This window comes from Aethalodelphis obliquidens, unplaced genomic scaffold, assembly GCF_003676395.1.
Source record: "Aethalodelphis obliquidens isolate GAN/ISIS:26980383/991018 unplaced genomic scaffold, ASM367639v1 scaffold15, whole genome shotgun sequence".
In the NCBI taxonomy this organism is placed as follows: domain Eukaryota; kingdom Metazoa; phylum Chordata; class Mammalia; order Artiodactyla; family Delphinidae; genus Aethalodelphis; species Aethalodelphis obliquidens.
The window spans coordinates 15,561,930-15,582,202 of NW_020837959.1; the positions used below are offsets into that span (position 1 = coordinate 15,561,930).

Here is a 20,273-nt window from a genome sequence, read left to right on the forward strand (position 1 = left end):
CATACTGATTTCCACCTTCCCAGAGTTGAATAATGAAGTAAAGTAGAATCAAATTTTCTTTTTTAGAATTAGCAATGATTCTTAACTTGTTTTGGGGAAAAGTAATGGAAACTAAATTATCAGGGCTAAAACAAAAACGTGCTCTATAAGAACAAATAGTCAATCCACAATGCCCTAATTTCAAAAGGTTAATAATATTTTGAAATATCAAATTAACTAGTGAAGATAAAAATAACTTATGAGGCAATATTATAGTTTTTTAAGGTAAAATATTCCTGTACATGCAATTAAATTCCCAGAGCAAGAGGTTATCACATTGGCATAAACTTCACCAAGAATATGACAGTTACCTGGGATAGATTAGGGTCATGCACCTATTTAAGTGGAAATTTAAAATTTTTGAACAGAAAAACAGAAGTGTGAGTTTGAAATTATTCTTTGATAAAACTTATATTTTATCTTTTTTAATTTGAAAAAAAAATCTCCTCTAGGAGTATTTTTGAAATAAAGGCCTTCTTAATTTTTTGATACCTTGTAAATAAAAGTATTTTGTTTTCACTATACCAGGTCACTGTAGTCTTTTAAATAAAATGAAGAAACAAACATAAACATCTTATGTCTGGGAAACAACATAAGGTGGTTTATCTACTTTGGATTTACTCCATATTTAAAATAATATTCCCAAGTACAGTGTGCTCTTCAAAAATGATGGCAATTTTGGCCAAAAAATAGTTTTTTTAAAACTATAAATAATCAACTAATAGCTACATTGTATTTTTTAAATAAAAACATTATGAATTCTTAAAAAAATGTCTCCAACTGAATTCTCATAGCACTAATTCACACAAAGCACAATGATAGTGTTTTCAGGGCAAACTAAATCTGAAACAGAAATTTCAGTGGATGAGACACATTTATTTTTATACTTGGCTAAGAAGAAAACAAATTATTTTGAAAATAGTAAGAATTTTCATGAATTGAAATTCCTTATTACTTTAAAAAATGAATTTGCAAGAGAGAATCAGACCCAAATACATTGATCTACGTAAGCAAATGTAGCTTATACAGATATGTATTATTTGTCTTCTATGACATGATGCAGGTAAGAAGTTTCATTATTCGCTCTCAGACTCAGCATTCGAAAACTGTGGATAAGGAAGGAATTTAGTATAAACCCATCTGCAGGCTCCAAAATCTTACTGAAATTGCTCCAAAACCAGGGTTCACTTCACTAAGTTGTTTCTATCAAAAAGAAATCAGATATGATAAGCTCCATGAGAATTTTGTAAAAAGATCAACCAGACCTCTTTATATTCACCAAGGGGTTCTGCGAACTAACAGGTTTGGAGAGAAACTATCTGTCTTCCTTGCACAGAAAAAAAGCTTAGCACATATGCTTTTCTTCTGTGTCTATAATGATTCTACCACTTCCCTAAATTTCTTCTTCACTGTCCTTTTAAGTTCATAAGTGATGACAGAACTGCCAACATCAAAGCTAAGGACAGTCTATTCTGAGAATCATTTATTAGTATATCTAAAAGTCTAATGAAGTAATGACTTCATTGTGCCAAGATCCCATGATAAGAATTGATATCCAGACCACTGATCTTGAATTAATTTGCCCTGTCTTCACTGAATCTTGTCACAGTTACACCTTCCTGATACCTTGAATTAACCTTGAGTACACCACAGGTTAAAAATAAAAGCAAGAATAATATTCTCCATTAGGCTATCAAATAAGCAAACAATCTCCTCTCCCTAATTGCTTTGACGAAGATAGCACCAAAGGTAACAACACATTATATAAAATTTAAAAAATATATAAAACGCAAATCAAATTATCACATTGTATACTTTAAATATGTATGATTTTGCCAATTATACCTCAGTAAAGCTGGAGAAAAAAAAAAAATAAAAGCACTGCCTTGGGCTTCCCTGGTGGCGCAGTGGTTGAGAGTCCACCTGCCGATGCAGGGGACGCGGGTTCGTGCCCTGGTCTGGGAAGATCCCACATGCCGCGGAGCGGCTGGGCCCGTAAGCCATGGCCGCTGAGCCTGCGCGTCCGGAGCCTGTGCTCCAAAACGGGAGAGGCCGCAACAGTGAGAGGTCCGCGTACCGCCAAAAAAAAAAAAAGCACTGCCTTTACAGAAAAAGTAAATAATTAAACTGATCAATTTAGAAAAGCTACACTTTCAAGTGAAGGGACAAAACACCCTTCTATTTCATTGAAAAGGCATGTTCTTTCACACCTTATATGGTTGCATTATAGATTCTAGTTTCAATAATTAACATTAACCTTAAACAAATACATGCTACATCAGAACTAAACTTACAAAATGAGGTTTGTTGATCTGATACAGGATCTATAAAACCCCAAAATTTAAAAATACACATATATGTATACGCACATACATATAAACTATAAATATATATACATATACTATATAATGTAAATTACATGAAGTACACATGTATATATGCCTGGAATATATGTATAAATATACATAGATATGTGTCTACATATACTATATAAGTAGATTGTTTACCTGTATGTTTGTCTGTATACTATATGTATATACACAGTTTTATGGGAATATACAAAACTAGCTCTAGGTCGTACGTACAGAGAGAATATTTTTTAAATCTTCAGATTTATGAAATTAAAATACATGTCAATTCTAAAGTTTAATATTGATAGAGTGATGTTACATCACTATACACACCAAGGCACCCATCATCCCTAAGTGATGTGTAATGGTGATTTAGCCAAGCAATCTCATGTGACAGAACTCAAGAGCACACTTCAGCCATGGCCCTTTCTTTCACCTACCACTTCCTGTATGTTGAAAAATGCTCTCATAGGTACAGTTTTGTACCTTCACAATTACATTATATCCTTGGAAGCATTCCTTAAAACCTAACTACCACTGTAGAATTGCATAAATGTACTTCATGGATTGTCCTATAAATCAAGTGTGAGTAGAAATTAAAATGTGCTTGGGATTCAAAATGAGGGAAAATGTTTTTATACGCAACTGGAAAAACCTTTAAAACATTATAAAATAATTTCTATTGAATGTCTAGTTCTCAAATGGAAGATATATGGTGTGGAAGAAAATACCCTGGCATGGTATTTTATTAATGGTTAAAGATACAGGGGATAAACAACAAAGATTTGCTGTATAGGACATGGAACTATATTCAATATTTTGTAATAACGTATAATGGAAAAGAATCTGAAGATGTACACCTGAAACTAACACAATATTGTAAATCAACCATTGCTTAATTTAAAAAAAAGATACAGGGGATAAAGTATCATGAACTGATATGAGATAAAAATCTGTATTGTCAGAGTTACTTTTTCTAGAGAGAACAGAAGAAAATATTTGATATATGTATGTATTTCTTCTTCCTAAGTAATATTTCCTAAAGTAACTGGGAGGATAAGATAAAAAAAATGTTATAAAAATAATTTCATTATGTAGCTCCTTTTTGGTTTATAAAATGCAATATTTGATGTGGGACTTTTCACTGTACTACACTGAGTTTTTAGGAACACTTAGCTGGGATGTTCATATTAATGTCCTCAACTTTCTGCCTTGTTTTATCCATTCTGATTTTACTAAGGAAGAAAGAAAATCAATGGAGCAATGAGCTTTTAAACATCAGTAACATATTAAGATTTGTCATATATTTATGGTTTCTACAGTAACAAGATGTTGGTAATAAAGGCCACGTCTCCACTTAAGAAAGATACGTAAGTACTGCCTACTCTGACGTTACACAAAATTTCAAATCCTATGTTTTCCTCCCAACTCTACATTTTAGCCTTATGAACTATTATCCTAGATGTGTCCCTAAGGGCTTGGCTTAATTCATACAGTTGTGGGCCTTGCAAGTCACAATGTTCCATCAAAAAGTAACACTCTTCTTCCTTTGCTCCTGTGGAAATATCAAATATCACTGTTTATGAAGACAAGTGCTGAGAAGAAAGTAAATTCTAAAAAGAGGCAGACATTACCATTCTTTCCGTATCACTAGGTTAGACTTATTTTTTTGATTCTGAATAACATAATTCAAGTTTGTTCTTCATTAATAAAATGGCTCTAGAATTCAGTGGGCAGTAGGACGATTATTATATTTTATCTGTGACAGTGTCAAGTACATTTTCTGTGGTGTTTGAAGATGAACATTTACACTTCCATGAAATAAAAGTTCATTTTGTGTGTGTGCGCACGTGCGTGTCTTTCAAAGCTGTGGTTTACCTTTGCTTATACCTTTTTCCCCACATTATTTGCTTATACATGGTAAACAAAGAAAACATTTAAAGTTCAGTTGTGTGGAAAACTGACCCTTTGTATTTTACATTCTTCAAATTCCATTTCATTTAGGAACAGCACCAAACATATGCAAAATGTTGACTAAATTGTAATCTTTATTCTAATTCAATCACCTCCTCATAAAATATAGCCTAAAGAAAGATCAATCATTCAGTCTAATGGGCACCACTTTGTCAGTCTGTCTAAAGCCGTTTAAAATCCAGTCAAGTGTTCTTACTGATTTTCAAAGCCTGACCACAGGAGGACGGCAAATGCAGTGCATGCGTATCTCCACGCTCCCTCTCCCAAGACCACAGGTGACGTGGGTGATGGTTCTCTGGCTCTGTGTCCAGACTTAATCTCAGAATCCTTCTCAACACTGTGCTCTAGAAAACCATTTCCAAATGAATGGAGTTGGCTGGATGCAGAGCTGAATCTCTTTTGTTATTCTTGCTCTAGAGGCTAGTTCTTCCTGAGGTTCTACGACTGAGATTCCACTAGTTACCACCAGGTGGGCAGTGGTAGCTATCAGCGGACAGGCATACATCAGAGTTCCCTTCCAGACCACCACAATAAAGTGAAGGTCACAATAAAGTGAGTCACACAATTTCTCTGCATATAATGCATATAAAAGTTATGTTTACACTAACTGTAGTCTACTAAGTGTGCATTAACATCATGTCTAAAAAAACAATGTACATACCTTAGTTTAAGAATACTGTTTTCTATAAAACACTAAGCATCATCTGAGCCTTCAGCAAGTCATAATTATTCTGCTGGTGGAGGGTTTTGCTTCTATGTTCATGGCCGCTGACTGATCAGGGTGGTGCGTGCTGAAGCTTGGAGTGGCTGCAGCAATGTCTTAAAATTAGACAACAATGAAATTTGCCCCACTGATTGACTCTTCCTTTCATAAATGATTTCTCTGTAGCACGCAATGCAGTTTGATAGCATTTTACCTACAATAGAACTTTCAAAATGGAGGCAATCCTTCAATCCTCTCAAACCCTGCTGCTGCTTTATCAACTAAGTTTATGTAATACTCTAAATCCTTTCTTGTCATCTCAACAATAGTTACAGCGTCTCCACCAGGAGTAGATTCCATCTCAAGAAACCACTTACTTTGTTCATTCATAAGAAGTCTGATCATGAGATGGCAGCAATTCAGTCACATCTTCAGGCACCACTTCTAATTCTAGTTCTCTTGCTATTTCTACCACATCTGCAGTTACTTCCTCCACTGAAGTCTCAAATCCCTCAAAGTAATCCATGAGAGTTGGAATCAACTTCTTCTAAACTCCTGATAATGTTGCTATTTTGGCCTCTCTCCATGAATCAAGAATGTTCTTAATGGCACCTAGAACAGTGAATCATTTTAAGAATATTTTCAATTGACTTTGCCCAGATCCATTAGAGGAATCACTATCTGTGGCAGCTATAGCCTCACGAAATGTATTTCTTAAACAATAAGACTTGAAATTCAAAAATGGCTCCTTAATCCAAGGGCTGCAGAATGGATGTTATGTTAGCACGCATGAAAACATCAGTCTCCTTGTACATCTCCATCAGAGCTCTTGGGTGGCCAGGTGCATACTGTCAGTGGGCAGTAAGATTTTGAAAGGAATCTTTTCTCTTGAGCAGTAGGTCTCAACAGTGGGCTTAAAGTATTCAGTAAACCATGTTGGGAACAGATGTGCTATCATCCAGGCTTTGTTGTTCCATTTACAGAGCACAGGCAGAGTAGATTTAGCATAATTCTTAACAGCCCTAGGATTTTTAAAAAATAAGTGAGCAATGGATTCAACTTAAAGTCACTAGCTTCCCTAGCCCCTAAAAAGAGAGTCAGCCTGTCCTTTGAAGCTTTGAAGCCAAGCATTGACTTCTCCTCTCTAGCTATGAAGTCCTATTTGGTATCTTCTTTTAATACATTATTGCAATGTTTCATCTACATTGAAAATCTCTTGTTTACTGTAGCCACCATTAGTTATCATTAGTTATCTTAGCTACATCTCCTGGATAACTTGCTGCAGCTTCTATATCAGCACTTGCTGCCTTACCTTGCACTTTTATGTTATGGAGATGACTTCTCTCCTTAAATGTCATGAACCAACCTCTGCTAGCTTCAAACTTTTCTTCTGTAGCTTCCTCACTTTTCTCAGCTTTCACAGACTTAAAGAGAGTTAGAGGCTTCCTCTGGATTAGGCTTTGGCTTAAGGGAATTTTGTGTCTGGTTAGATCTTCTCTCCAGACCACTCAAACTTCCTCCATATCAGCAAGAAGGCTGTTTTCCTTTCTTATCATCCTTGTATTCACTGGAGTAGCACTTTTAATTTCTTTCAAGAACTTTTCCTTTGCATCCACAACTTGGCTAACTGACGCAAGAGGTCTAGCTTAGGCCTTTCATATGCCTTCCTCTCTAAGCTTAATCATTTCTAGCTTTTGATTTCAAGTGAGAGATGGGTGACTCTACCTTTCACTTGAACACTTAGAGACCATTGTAGGGTTATTAACTGACCTAATTCCAATATTGTTGCATCTCAGGGAATAGGGAGGCCCAAGAGAAGGAGACAGACGGGAGAACGGCTGATTGGTGGAGCAGTCAGAACATACACATTTATCATTATGGGCGTGGTTTGTGGCACCCTGAACAATTACATTAGTAACATCAAAGAGCACTGATCACAAATCGCCACAACAAATATAAGAATAATGAAAAAGTTTGAAATATGGCAAAAATTACCAAAATGTGACACAGAGACATGAAGTGAGCAAATGATGTTGGAAAAATGGCGCCAGGAGATTTGCTCAGCTCAGAGTTGCCACCAACTTTCGTTTTTTTAAAAAATGCAATATCTGCAAAGCACAACACAGTGAAGCACAGTAAAACAAGGTGTGCCTGTATTTTGTTTCTTTTATTAAGCTACTGAACAATAGCCACGTATCATACTCAGTATAGGTCTTGGCCATGCATTTTTCAATAAAACATGATCTCTGCACTTGAGAAATTTAAAATCTAGTTGGCAAAACCAATGTGTAAAACAGGCAATGACAACCAATGAAGTGTGAATAGGGACTACATGGGAAAGCAATTGTCAGGGATTTGGGGTTGGTAAGAATACAGCACATGAATTTTCTCACCTTATTCAGCAAGGTGAGAAATCACAGCATATTCAAGGAATGACAAATGTTCATAATTGGGTTACTGTTTTCTCTTTCTATGAACAGGACCTCACTTTCCTATTCTGTAAAATGGGGAAAATAATGGTATCTACCTCACAGTGTTGCTATAACGATTAACTAAAATAATACATGCCATACTTCATTTAAAAAAAGAAAAAAAACGAATAGGAAGTTTGCCTGAGTTGTTTTCTAGGAACTGGGAGTCATCTATGGCTAGTCTGAGCTTAGCTGGTTAAGAATGGATAGGACAAAAAAAAAATGCATACCATTATGATAAAAAAGGCAAAGGATAACAAGTGCTAGAGAGGGTGTGGAGAAAAGGGAATACTTCTGCACTGTTGGTGGGAATGTAAAATGATACAGCCACTATGGAGAACAGTACGGAGGTTCCCCCAAAAATAAAAATAGAATTACCAAATGATCCAGCAATTCTACTTTGGGCAATATAACAGAAGGAAATGAAATCACTATTTCAAAGAGATATCTGCAACCCCCAGGTTCACTGCAGCATTATTCACAATAGCCTAGTGATAATGAAAATAACCTGAGTGTCTAATCAGTGGATGAAAGGATAAAGAAAGTGTGGTATATACATATACACAATGGAATATTATTCAGCCATAAAAAAGGAAGTCCTGTCATTTGTGACAACATGGACAAAACTTGAGAGCATTATTCTAAGTGAAATAAGTCAGACAGAGAAAGAGCAATACTGTATGATCTCACTTATATGCGGAATCTAAAAAATCTGAACTCATAGAAACAAAGAGTAGATTGATGGTTGCCAGGGGCTAGGGGGTGGGGAAATGGTCAGATGTTGGTCAAAAGGTGCAGACTTCCAGTTAAAAGATGAGTAGATTCACTTTGTTATAAAGCAGAAACTAACACACCATTGTAAAGCAATTATACCCCAATAAAGATGTTAAAAAAAAAAAAAAAAAGATGAGTAAACTCGTCCTGGGGATCTAATGTACAGTATAGCAACTATAGTTAACAATACTATATGGACTATATTGTATACTTGAAAGTTGCTAAGAGAATAAACCTTAAATGTTCTCACCACACACACAAAAATGGTAATTATGTGAGGTGACCGATACGATAACCCACCTTACTGGTACTCATTTCACCATATACGTTTGCCAAATTATCACGTTATACACCTTAACATATACAATGGTATGTGTCAGCTATATCTTAATAAATCTGAAAGATAATAGTACATGCCATTATCTACCTATGATATTTAATTAAACATATACTCCACTAACATTCACTGTATGCTTTCTATGCATCAGCCATGGTTCTGACATCACATATATGTCATTTAACGTTATGCGTTAAGTATATTAACTGGTTTAGTACTTTTATATAGTAGAAGGCCTATCACAAAAGGATACTTGCTAAATGTCATCTGTCATTTCTAAGGCTGGCATGTGGCAGACGAAGGGGCTGGGAGTAACAATAGATGAGGTGATGGAGGCAGAATCCAGGTCATGTGGGTAGCATAGGGTGAAAACGGGGTGGGGGGCTTCACAGACCCCGACCATAGGGTGAGAACTTCCAAGTGCCAGTCTTTGGACTGCATCAGAATCACCTATAACAATTCTCAAGCCCCACACACAGATGTTTCTGATTCAGTGTTTCTGGCAGAAACTCAGGGATCTGTATTTCTGAAAAACACCGCTGCGCCCAAGTCAGATGTTGAAATCAGTGAGAGACACAGTGAAATGGAGTAGATAGGGACCCTGAGAAAAGAGTCAGGGAGGGATCTGAGATTCAGGAAGACCCCTCTGCCATATGGGAGAGGCTTGGGAAGGGAGAAGGAGAGGCAGAGAGAGGGCTGGACCCTTTGTGGATGAGACTGGTACACCCACTTTGAGGTCATTTTATTCATTATTAAACATTCTACCTTTGAGATCTGATCAGGTCTTTGCAGATTTTGTAAAGAACCTCTCTTTAGATGCAAAATAATAATAATAATAACAGAGAATAAATGTAGTACCATTTGACTCCTTTATCTTGACAAGGCTTTCCAAGAGACGTCAGGAAGAGTAAAGAAGGACTACAGAATGTTTAAGCTCCAAAGCATTTCGGTTGTGCAGAAACAGCTTTGAACGAGACACTTTTGCTCCATTGCTTTTTGCCCCTACACGTAGGAAAGTGACACTAGTTTCATCTGAATGATCAAAACAGGAATTTGAATACCGGGAAAGCTCTTTAGAAAGAGTATTTTCATAGAACTAGTCAGATTTAAAGTCACTTTTACATTTTCTAGACTCATCTTTTCACAGAATCTTTACTGGATATTTGAAGCATCATTTACCTAAGAGTTAACATTATATAATAACTGCAGATAAAAGTTTTTTTTTGTCAAAACAATAGTAACTGGTTCTTATTAGGCACATGATAAAGAGGTTCATTATAAAATGTAAGAGTACCTGGAAAATGGGAGCTGCTCAATAAAGGTTGTCTGAATGAGGGAGTGAATGTATGTATGTATGTTTGATTAAAATGGTAATTTATGCCTCATCCAACAGTGTGCTGGGTCAACAGTTATTTATGATAACATAAAATTAGAAATATTCTAATGTCCAATAAAAACTTGTTCACAGGGATAAGTCCTTACTATGCACTGCTTTTGATCCTTAGCGTACACTCATGAGGTAGGTCCCAGTATTAGTCCCACTTCACAAGTGAGGAAACTGAAGGTCAAATTTGATCTGAAGTTTTTTTAAAGTAAAGATGTCATCAGGATTGGAACACAGGCTGGTCTGCTACCGTGTATGCACACTAAACTCCATGACCAACAGCTCTTTCAATATGGGACTAGTTAAATTTTGCAACAGACACATGATAAAAATACTATGCAACCATTTAAGTCATGCTTTACAAGACAGCTTAGTACTATGTTTCAAGCATTTTCTCATGTTGATTGAAAAAAAGATGATTTGCAGAAGAGTAGGTGATTTGCAGCACAGTGTGTAAAAAAATTAACCCAGTTTAAAAATATACACAATTATAAATATATGTAAAATACTAACATAACACACAACAAAATATTAAGAGTAGTTAGCATTTTTTCCCTGGGAGACAGAACAGTGAATAATTAAGTTTTTTATTCTTTACACTCTTCTATACATGTCTCTACAAGAAACAGGCTCTAACAGTATAATAAAAAGAAAAATATTTAAAGTATAACTGTTGTTTAAAGAAGGAGAGAGTAGTTTATAACATACAGTCATCACTTTCCTGCTGTCTGCCATATTCTGAAATATATTTGAATTCCTGTTATTCCAAAGTTATCCAAGATTTATTTTTCTCCATTTTTTTCATTTCTTATCATCTATTTACTTTACCCTAAGAGTTATAGTGACCCTACTTCTTTCATCTTTGTTCCAAATAAATTTTCCAACAAAATTATAACACAAGACAACTTTTGTTACATCCTTCATTGGCCTTGAAAATATATTTGGTGATGAACTATCAGTAAGATCACAGAATTTAATGTTTATGAGCGTGTTTCAAATTTAGATGCCACTAAGGGATAAATAAAATAATGAATACATTAACGGATAAGTAACTTCACTAGTCAAGGAGGTATTTATATGCAAGTAGCCCTGATGAAACTGAACCTCTCAAGAAAACAAAGCGAAGTTTTGTTTTGGAAACTCTAGGTGTAACTATATAAAAGACAAAAAAAAAATTGAGGTTAAAATGATGCCACTCAACATTAATTTTTTTTTTTCTTTAAAGTGAAACTGGGTTGGGCAACAGATCAATTCAGACCTTTAGCCTACAAGGAGCTGCTGTCTATTTGGCAACATTAATAATAAAAAGATGACTAATAAGACTAAAAAACTCCATTGACTTGCATAAAAAAAAGAGAAAAAAAATGACACTCTTTGAGCTTTTTTTCTTCTAGATGGAAAGGAGATGTGATGGTTGAGCTTAACCAGTCTCTTGGGCCCTTAAGTAGCCACGTGTGGAGATGGCAGAGCAAGGAGATAGACCTTGGGCTGTTCTTATTGATTACAGAGCTACCTTGTCAGCTCTGTACTGTTAACAGCTGGGCTTTATTTACATAAGAGAAATACATTTTATTTGGATTCAGCAGTTACTTTGATTTTCCTGTTATTTGAAGACAGGAAATGTTATTCAATTGAAGAAGCCATTTTGGGGCTTATATTTAATTATTCAAATAAAGTTAGAGATAATTATCAAGATATTGCCCCTTGCCTCATTTAAAAAAAATACTTATACATGCAGATAATGATTTAAAGAAAGAATATTTTTAGTTTTTGTTTTAATTTGTAGGGCTAATTCTTAGGTATGCCTTTTAGTTTGCCCATGTAGATGTAATTTAGCAAGAGCTTTTCCCCTCTTTGTTACCACATTTACCTAGTTTCAGTGAAATTATATTTGAGGGTTCTTTAATAAAAATTAATTCTACATGTTTTATTTCTCTGCTCAGAATCTTCATTTCTCTACACAAGTATCTCATTTTTGACACAAATATCTTTATGTGTCATCTAAGGAAAGTGCTATAATAAATTTGACTCTCTTTATTGCAAAAGGAAATTTTCACGAAATTTATTTAATGATCACATTATGCAAAATGAATAAATTTTTGGCTTTTTGAGATCCTATTTACTCTGCTATCTTTGTTTCAGTTTTGGAGCATTCATTCTGTGGTATTGTTTTATTACAGGGATAAAAACTGAGCGACAATAAAAGAAAAACAGCTTTTTTATTACTTATGTAAAGCCTACTTCATGCATCAAATAATGCCCCGGATAATGTCAAAACATGTACAGAAAGAAAAATGGCGCCCACCTCCTCAATAATTATGTAGCTTCATAGCCCTGTGATGATGTACGTTTGGGATTATTCTGGGAGCTACTGAATCAAAACAAGACAGCTGAGATCAATCACAATCCTGGGAACCAGAGGAGGCCAGCACAATTCTGAGCTGCAGGAGGCCCCAGTGTTTGAAACAATAGACAATGTCTTGCGATAATTCTTTAGTACAAAAAAAGAAGAGCAATTGTCCCTCAAATTCCAGCTAAATGATTTTGGTCCTTTCAACTTTTTTTCTGTTATGGAAAAACAGGTGTGTGATTTCAGGAAAAATTTCATTTGATCTTCATTCCCCAAACTAGTGTTCTAGTTCACATGAGGCAAAGAACCAGTTACTGTGTGGATTTCTAATCAGTCCAGAACTCTTGAGAACAATTTTCCTTGTTTGTGATGTAAGTAAATCTTGTGACAAATATATACACACACACACACACACACACACACACACACACACCGAGGAACAGTATTCACAGACACTCAGAAATGTTCACTATTGGAGGTTTTTTTTTGCGGTACGCGGGCCTCTCACTGTTGTGGCCTCTCCCGTTGCGGAACACAGGCTCCGGACGCGCAGGCTCAGTGGCCATGGCTCACGGGCCCAGCCGCTCCGTGGCATGTGGGATCTTCCCGGACCAGGGCACGAACCCGTGTCCCCTGCATCGGCAGGCGGACTCCCAACCACTGCGCCACCAGGGAAGCCCACTATTGGAGGTTTGAATAATTCTCTCTGTCTCCTGTCTCTCTCTGTCTCTGTCTCTTTTAGGACTCATCTTAACAGTTGTACATGCTTTTATAACGTTAAAGGGCTGTAAATGCCTTTGCTACTAACTAAAGGAGGAATTTAATAAGACAGTATTTTGTTCTAGGTGTGTGATTTGCCCCCATATCTGAAAGCTGGTATTATTCAGTTGCTAATTCATTCAACACTTAGCCTCAATTATACATTCAATACAATGTGGCCATCAGGAGATAAACATCTACATTTGCTGCACCCAGTATTGCCCAAAGTAGAGTTCTGGTTTTTGCACTGGCAAATTGGCATTTACTATGAACATGTATGTTCCCAGTGTTCAGGTTTTGCAGAAATTTTTCTTTTGTGTGAAAGATCTTCCTAGTATTCTCTTAATTTCCTGACCATCAACTAATATAGAAATATTGCCTATTAAATATAAATTTATTTTCTCATGAATTCAGTCAAAGGTAGTCAGACAAAGGCACATCTTCTTCAATGACACGAATAGCTGGAATATCAACCCAAATTAGGATGTACACCTCCCAGATCCATACCATAGAAGGGGAGCCCCTAGAACTGACACAGATCTCTTTATTCTCAGAAGAAACTGGATTTCCCAAATGTAAGAATAAAAAATTCTAAATAGCCCATCCAAAAATCTTTTGAGTAGATCTATGAGAACGAGAGCTGCAGGCAGGCCATAGGAACAGCAGGGCTGTCTTTGTATAAACTCATGTCAACACCATATGGCAGAGGAGGTGTTGCTGAAGCAAAAACCAGTTTTACAGAGTTTGATCAACAGTATATTTTACAATCCAACAGCTGGGAAAATCTGCTCCATCTTATAGAAGCCATTTTTATTTTGGATTTCCTGTCACTAGACGACACACCTAATCCTTACTAAGTTGGTGACTGCGGAAGGAAAGTAGTTATGAGAGAAATGAAAGCTTTTAGCACAAAAGGGACAGTTTGATGTTTGACCTAGAGGAAAAAGAACTACCTAAGTAACGATCTATAAGTGAATTAAATAATTTAGTGTTAACACCTTTACAACTAACCTTTTCAGTTAAAATTTTCAAGCTATAGCAACTAAAATTCTTCCCTGACCTCTCCCTAAGTCTCTCCCAAACAGCAGATGGGCAAGTTTTCCCCCACCTCTCTCTGCTTCCAGACTCTTGTCCAAACATCTGGTACTAAATCACTTTGTATTAGGGATGCTTGTTTCTGTGTTTGTCTTCTCCTTTAGAATCTAATCGCTTTGAACACAGGGACTGCATTTTTGAATCCCATTGGCTGACAATATTTATTTAATTGTGCACAAAAATGTATATTTCATTGTTTTATGGGAAAGTCTTGCTCTGGTTAAACTGTAGTAGATCATGGGCCCCTATTCGCAATGGATGAAAGTTAGAAATGATTAGCAATGATTTGCTTCCATTCACGATCATAGAAAATTTCTAGTTTAGCTGTATTCATCCGAAGTACGTCATTCCACAGAACTCTTTGGGGGCGGGGGAGTTCTGCAAATTTGAAAGGGATTCTGCCGTACTATTATGATTGCAGGAGGAAACAGAAGAAAAGGAAGACGTCATTTATCAGATGTTTCTTGAATGATCAGCAAGAAACTGGGCCACATGAATGGATAAAATAAAGAGAAATAAAGTATTGTTGAAGACAGCAACTGGAATTTCAGTGGCTTCCACACCGTTACAATATCTCTAATGGAAACAGCTACCAAAAGAGATGACTGACAACTAATTTATTAACAAACACAGGAGGCTGTGAAATAATTTGGAGGAAAATGGAAGAATGCATTATTTTTACGTGAGCTTAAGTACATGTTTTATGTGAGTGCCACAGAGATTGAGGAAAGAGAAAGGCTTAGGTTGGTGAATGAGCATCTGAAAGCAAAGTTAAACTGGGCTAGAGTAATAAGCAACCAGATCTTTCTCACGTTTCAGCACCAGAAAATTATGCAAATAGTCACAGCATTTTCCCTAATAAATTCCATTTCCTCTGCCACTGACATGATTTGAATACAAAATGGAAAATTTAAATTTCCCAAGTTTTTCATTTTAAACAAATTTTTATTTATCACAAATTAATAAAGCCCGCTTCTCCTACTCCCCCTACAAGGACAAATTTTGGATGATTAATTCTCCCACTAAATAACAGAGTAAAAATATTCATTGATTCTAAAAGATGGGGTATTTTTTATTTGCATAAGAAAACAGTCATGTACTTGGGCTATGTTGTTATATTCTTTCTGAGAAACTTTTCCAGGGGTCTCATCAGATAAGAGAGAGCAATTAACACATGCTCAGGAATAGCTACCTGCCCTGTGATAGAGCAGACGTTTTGCTCTGAAATCAGGGATCAAAGATAATGAGTCCATCGTGGGCTGCCCGTGCCCTGGTCATTGATAGTGCAGGGAGAGGAGTTGCTGAAAGCCTTTCCCCGTGTTTGGAGGGTTCACTCCTGTCCCTTGCAAACTCTGGAGCTTTCGGACATGTCTTTCTTCCCACTGATTTGTGTTGCTTCCTGGTCCCTGGCACTGTGTGCTCACTGAGTGCCCCTTTTCCCGAACAGGACCCCGCCTTAGCGGTTCACGGGCTGGCAGTGGAGGGCTCCCCTCCGGAAGTTTTCTCTGATTCCCCATCGCACCCCTTCCTCATCCCACATCCTCAGCCCCGCCCCTCAGCACTGAAAAAAAAAAAAAGATGAGTCCAAAATTAGGCAGGAGATGAAGACTTTTCAAGATATTTCCAAAGGATCTGAAAGTTCATATATCTCCTTTTTTTTAACAACATGACAATTAAACATTATTCTGAATTCAAGCCAAAGCACAAAATATTTGAGGTAATAAATTAATAGCTATTTAAAAGGTTTTAGTTAGTTTACACTCTGTTGTTGGTCAAATTCCCTAGAAGCACAGCCTGAGACGGGGATGCTTGTAGGAGTGGTATATTGGGGGTACACGCTCAAGAGGAATCTGTAAGGAAGTGAGAGGCAGGATAAGGAAAGGGATGGAGCTCGCACAGGTATGCTTCCAGCTGGAGGCTGCTTTCAGCCTGATCCTACAAAGAGCTCTGGAGACTGAGCTGCCCCACAGGGTAAATCCTGCCTTGAGGCAAAGGGACAGCCTTTTTGTCTATTTCCCTATCCAAACACACAGAGACTTCGTGAGACAGGAAACTCCCTATCAGTCAGTCCATCGGTGGTGGCAGATTGCCCCCATCTCCTGGAGAGAGAGGAAGGGAAACAAGTGCAACTTCTCAAGCCAGACGGCTCCTGTGACGGGCGCAGTTTTGGGAGAGAGGTGTGGCTGTGGGTCTTGGAAGCCTCTACAGGGGATCCGAGTGTGGCACCAACACTATCCATTACACACTCGCTCAAACAGCTGCGCTATTTCCAATATAAAGAATACCGCTTAGCTGGATTCTTCCTGGGCTTCTTATACGAGGTCATAAACCACTGCACCCCATTACCATCTTTCCACTGACTAAGAACAAATCAAGGGTGGGGGGAATCAAAAGTCAAACCATCCTTTCATGGCTCAGGAAAACATAGAAATTATTCAATAGTTTATTCAAAATCTAAAACTTTAATAGAAGGGCTGGTTCCACTGATTTGTTTTTCATATGCACCAATCCCTGTGGATACCTCATTAGCTTTGGTTTTTAAAATTCCCTTTGGTGACAACCCATTAAAGGGGGGAGGAGAACCTCAGCTGGTACAGGCACACACTGTCTGCAAGGTGGGTTTTATGGATGTGTTGTAGTCATGTTCTTAGGCTTCCATTTGCTGTGCTAGGGAATCAGACGTCTCTTGGCCCCAGTCCATTTGGCATAGTGGAGAAACAGTCTGCCTGAGAGGCAGGAAGGGAGTTCTTCAAGCTCTGATAAAAGAGTTGAGGTATGTCACATCCTTCCTAGAACTTGGTTTTTCCATTTGTTAGTTGTCCAGGGTTGGAGTCTATAATTTCGAAGGGTGCTTCTGTTTTTAAGACCTATTTTTCTGAGAGTCAGTATAACTTAGCCAGCTTATGGTGAACAGACTAGACTGCTGGCCTCTGATTCCTGGGCTTCTTACACCTGGGCTTCTCAAACTCTTTGTAGCTGTTCTGTGAGAGGATAGCTTTTTAGAAATTCCTAATCTTTCATGGGCCAGTATAATATACGGTCCTACTGCACCTGCCTGTGCTCACACCAGATGGCACTCACTGTGCAGGCTTGAAAAAACCTGGAGAGGTCTATGCCCTATTCAGTGAGATGAGTCCCCTGACTCCACATTTGGATGTTACATCAATGTCAAGTGGTTATAGAAGTTTCTAAATGCTTACTCTCAATTTCTGTACTCAATCTGTCATGGACTAGTGAATAGCAGTTCATTGACTGGTCTAAGTTGCAGAACACTCTTTGGTTACCACTGCTCTACCGTTATTAATTCACTGCTTCAGGTACAAGACCGTTAGGTAAGATGAAAATGACCCTGTTCCTTTACTCCCCTACCCTCAGAACTTGGAGGGTGATCTACCAAACTAAAAGTGTAGTCATGCTGTCCAATATGGTAGCCACTAGCCACATGTGGCCATTTAATTTAAATTTATGTCAATTAAAATAGAAATTCAGTTCTTCAGTGACTAGCCACACTGCAAGTGATTAATAGCCACATGGCTAGTAGCTACTATACTGGAGAGTACAGATACAGAGTATTTCCATAACTCTAGAAAGGTCTCTCAGCTAACGCTGCCCTAGGACCACCATACATTTTTCTGTCGTTTCAATCCAAGTACGTTTTGGGCACTTCCTACTAACATCATTGTGTCTTTATCAACATATCAGAGCTATCTTAAGGCTCACAAAAAAGATCTGTCCCAGTTCTCAGTATCATCATGTCATTATCAACTATAAGTGTTTTTAGGGCACTATACTGACCATTAGCATTCAAAATAAAGAAAAGAATGATCAGTGCATGTACTCCAAGTACTTATAGAATGGTTAGGGAGTCAGCAGTATTTAGAAAATAAAAATACAAAGTGATTTTAGCTATGCTTTCAATAAATGATGTAGATAAGAAGTTTCTCCTTCTTTGGCTAGATTATGAACTATTTGAGGTTATAAGAAAAAGACCAGTTGAGTATAGGGAGTTTACCTTGTAGACTAGAATAACCAAAAAAGCCCACGCTAAAGGGTGAGACCTAAGTTGACCTTGAAGAAAGAATAGAGATTGACTAAGTATTAAAGAAGTGGAATATATATGTGAGTATATAAATATATATATCCACACACAAATATGTATATATGTTCATATATATTCCTATTTCAGTTATACTTGTAGACCATGTTTTAAAATTCTGTCTTAAGAACTGCTAAAAATGAAAAATAAATTCATTTAATATGTCCTCTTCTTATTCAAAGTGGGTACGTTCTGACGTTCTTTGCGATATACAAAACTTTGGCTATTTATTTTTTTAGTGGCGTTAAACAACACAAATTTATTATCTAACAGTTTTGGAGATCAGAAGTCCAACATGAGTCTTACGGGGTTAAGATCAAGGTGTCAGTCAGCAGGGTTGCACTCCCTTCTGAAGGGTTTAGTGAGGAATCTGTTTCACTACCTTTTCCAGCTTTTAGAGGCAGCCTGCAGTCCTTGGCCTGCAGTTCTTGGCCTTTTCCTGCATCTCCAATGAAATCTTTCTCACATAGCATCTTCTAACCTCCTCTTCAGCTTCCCTCTTCCACTTTCAAGGACCCTTGTGATTACATTGGGTCCACCAGGATAACCCAGGACAATTCCCAATGTTAAGGTCATCTGATTAGGAACTCTACTGTTTTGTTTTTTTAACATAAAATACTTTGGGCAGTTGCCAAAGCTCTCCATTCTTTGCCTTTCTTCTATTTCACTAATTGCTCAGGGAGAAAACAAACAATTAAGGGTTCATATATTATAATGCTTCTTTTTAACAGCTCTGGACTTTTTCATCCCCTCCATTGCATTCCCAGGAGACTGAATGTCTGCAGGTCACAGACACCGCTGTAGGCAGTACTTATCACGAGGGAGCAGTACTTACGAGGGAGCAGTACTTACGAGGGATGCTGAGAGAGGCGGGCTGAGGCAGAAGGTAGGATGAATGTTGCCATTTCCAGCCATGAATTCCGCACATCCCTTCTGTGCCACAAATTATTAACATCAAGATACTGTGTTTTATATCCTTAAAGTAACATCCAGTGTGCTAACATCAGGTTTAGGTTCTCTCCAACCAGTTTTGTTGCAAATCAAAAGGAACATCATGCATATAAATGAAATAAGCACACATGAAGATATATAGGTAGAAAGATAGGTAGATAGGTATATAGATAGATGATTGATAGAGTCAGAGATGGGTATTTCTCATCTTGGCAAATTGCAAAAAACCACATCACTTGGGATGACAGCCCAAACATCTATAAATTTAAATAATAAAGCATAAATGCAATGGGAATTGAAAATTCATTAACTGACCCTACAATGAAGCCCATGTAGCTGTCTCTCTGTCTTTTTCTCTGACAGAAAGCAAAATACGGCAATGCACTTGGGCTCTTTTGAGTTATTTACTATCCCGTATTAAAAATAATGGAAGGAAAATGTGGTCTAGTTCTGAAAAGCAGACATCAAGTTTTCTCCGACTCACTTTTAAGAGGCAGCTGAAAGCTAAGTAACCCAAACTATTGGAACCCTGTGCACAACCGCCGTGTGCCGAGCTCTGCTAAAATCCACTCTCGGTGTCGCTTTTCAAAAGCAGAATTAATATGTCACCAATTGGAGGCTAGGAGCCCTAATTTATTATAATTCAACAGAACACTCTGTATTGGTTACAAGAAAAAAGAAGATATACTATTACAAACAATCAAAATGCGAGAGACATCTTGTTTAGATTCTTACGCTATTTCTGATTTAGGGAAGAAACATCTCAATTAAAACCAAACACAGGGGCTTCCCTGGTGGCGCAGTGGTTGAGAGTCTGTCTGCCAATGCAGGGGACACGGGTTCGAGCCCTGGTCTGGGAAGATCCCACATGCCGCGGAGCAACTAGGCCCGTGAGTCACAACTACTGAGCCTGCGCGTCTGGAGCCTGTGCTCCGCAACAAGAGAGCCCGCGATAGTGAGAGGCCCGCGCACCGCAATGAAGAGTGGCC

The 20,273-nt window shown here is 37.5% G+C and overlaps 1 protein-coding gene and 1 non-coding gene across 2 annotated transcripts in view; one reads left to right on the forward strand and one right to left on the reverse strand.

The window, feature by feature from the left end:
- GPC6 (glypican 6) overlaps positions 1 to 20,273 on the reverse strand; it is a 1,084,450-nt gene that overhangs the window by 378,402 nt on the left and 685,775 nt on the right. The window lies entirely within an intron of this gene.
- Positions 15,471 to 15,605, forward strand: LOC113625510 (small nucleolar RNA SNORA71). Its single transcript, XR_003434709.1, has one exon. It is a non-coding gene; the product is annotated as a small nucleolar RNA SNORA71 (small nucleolar RNA).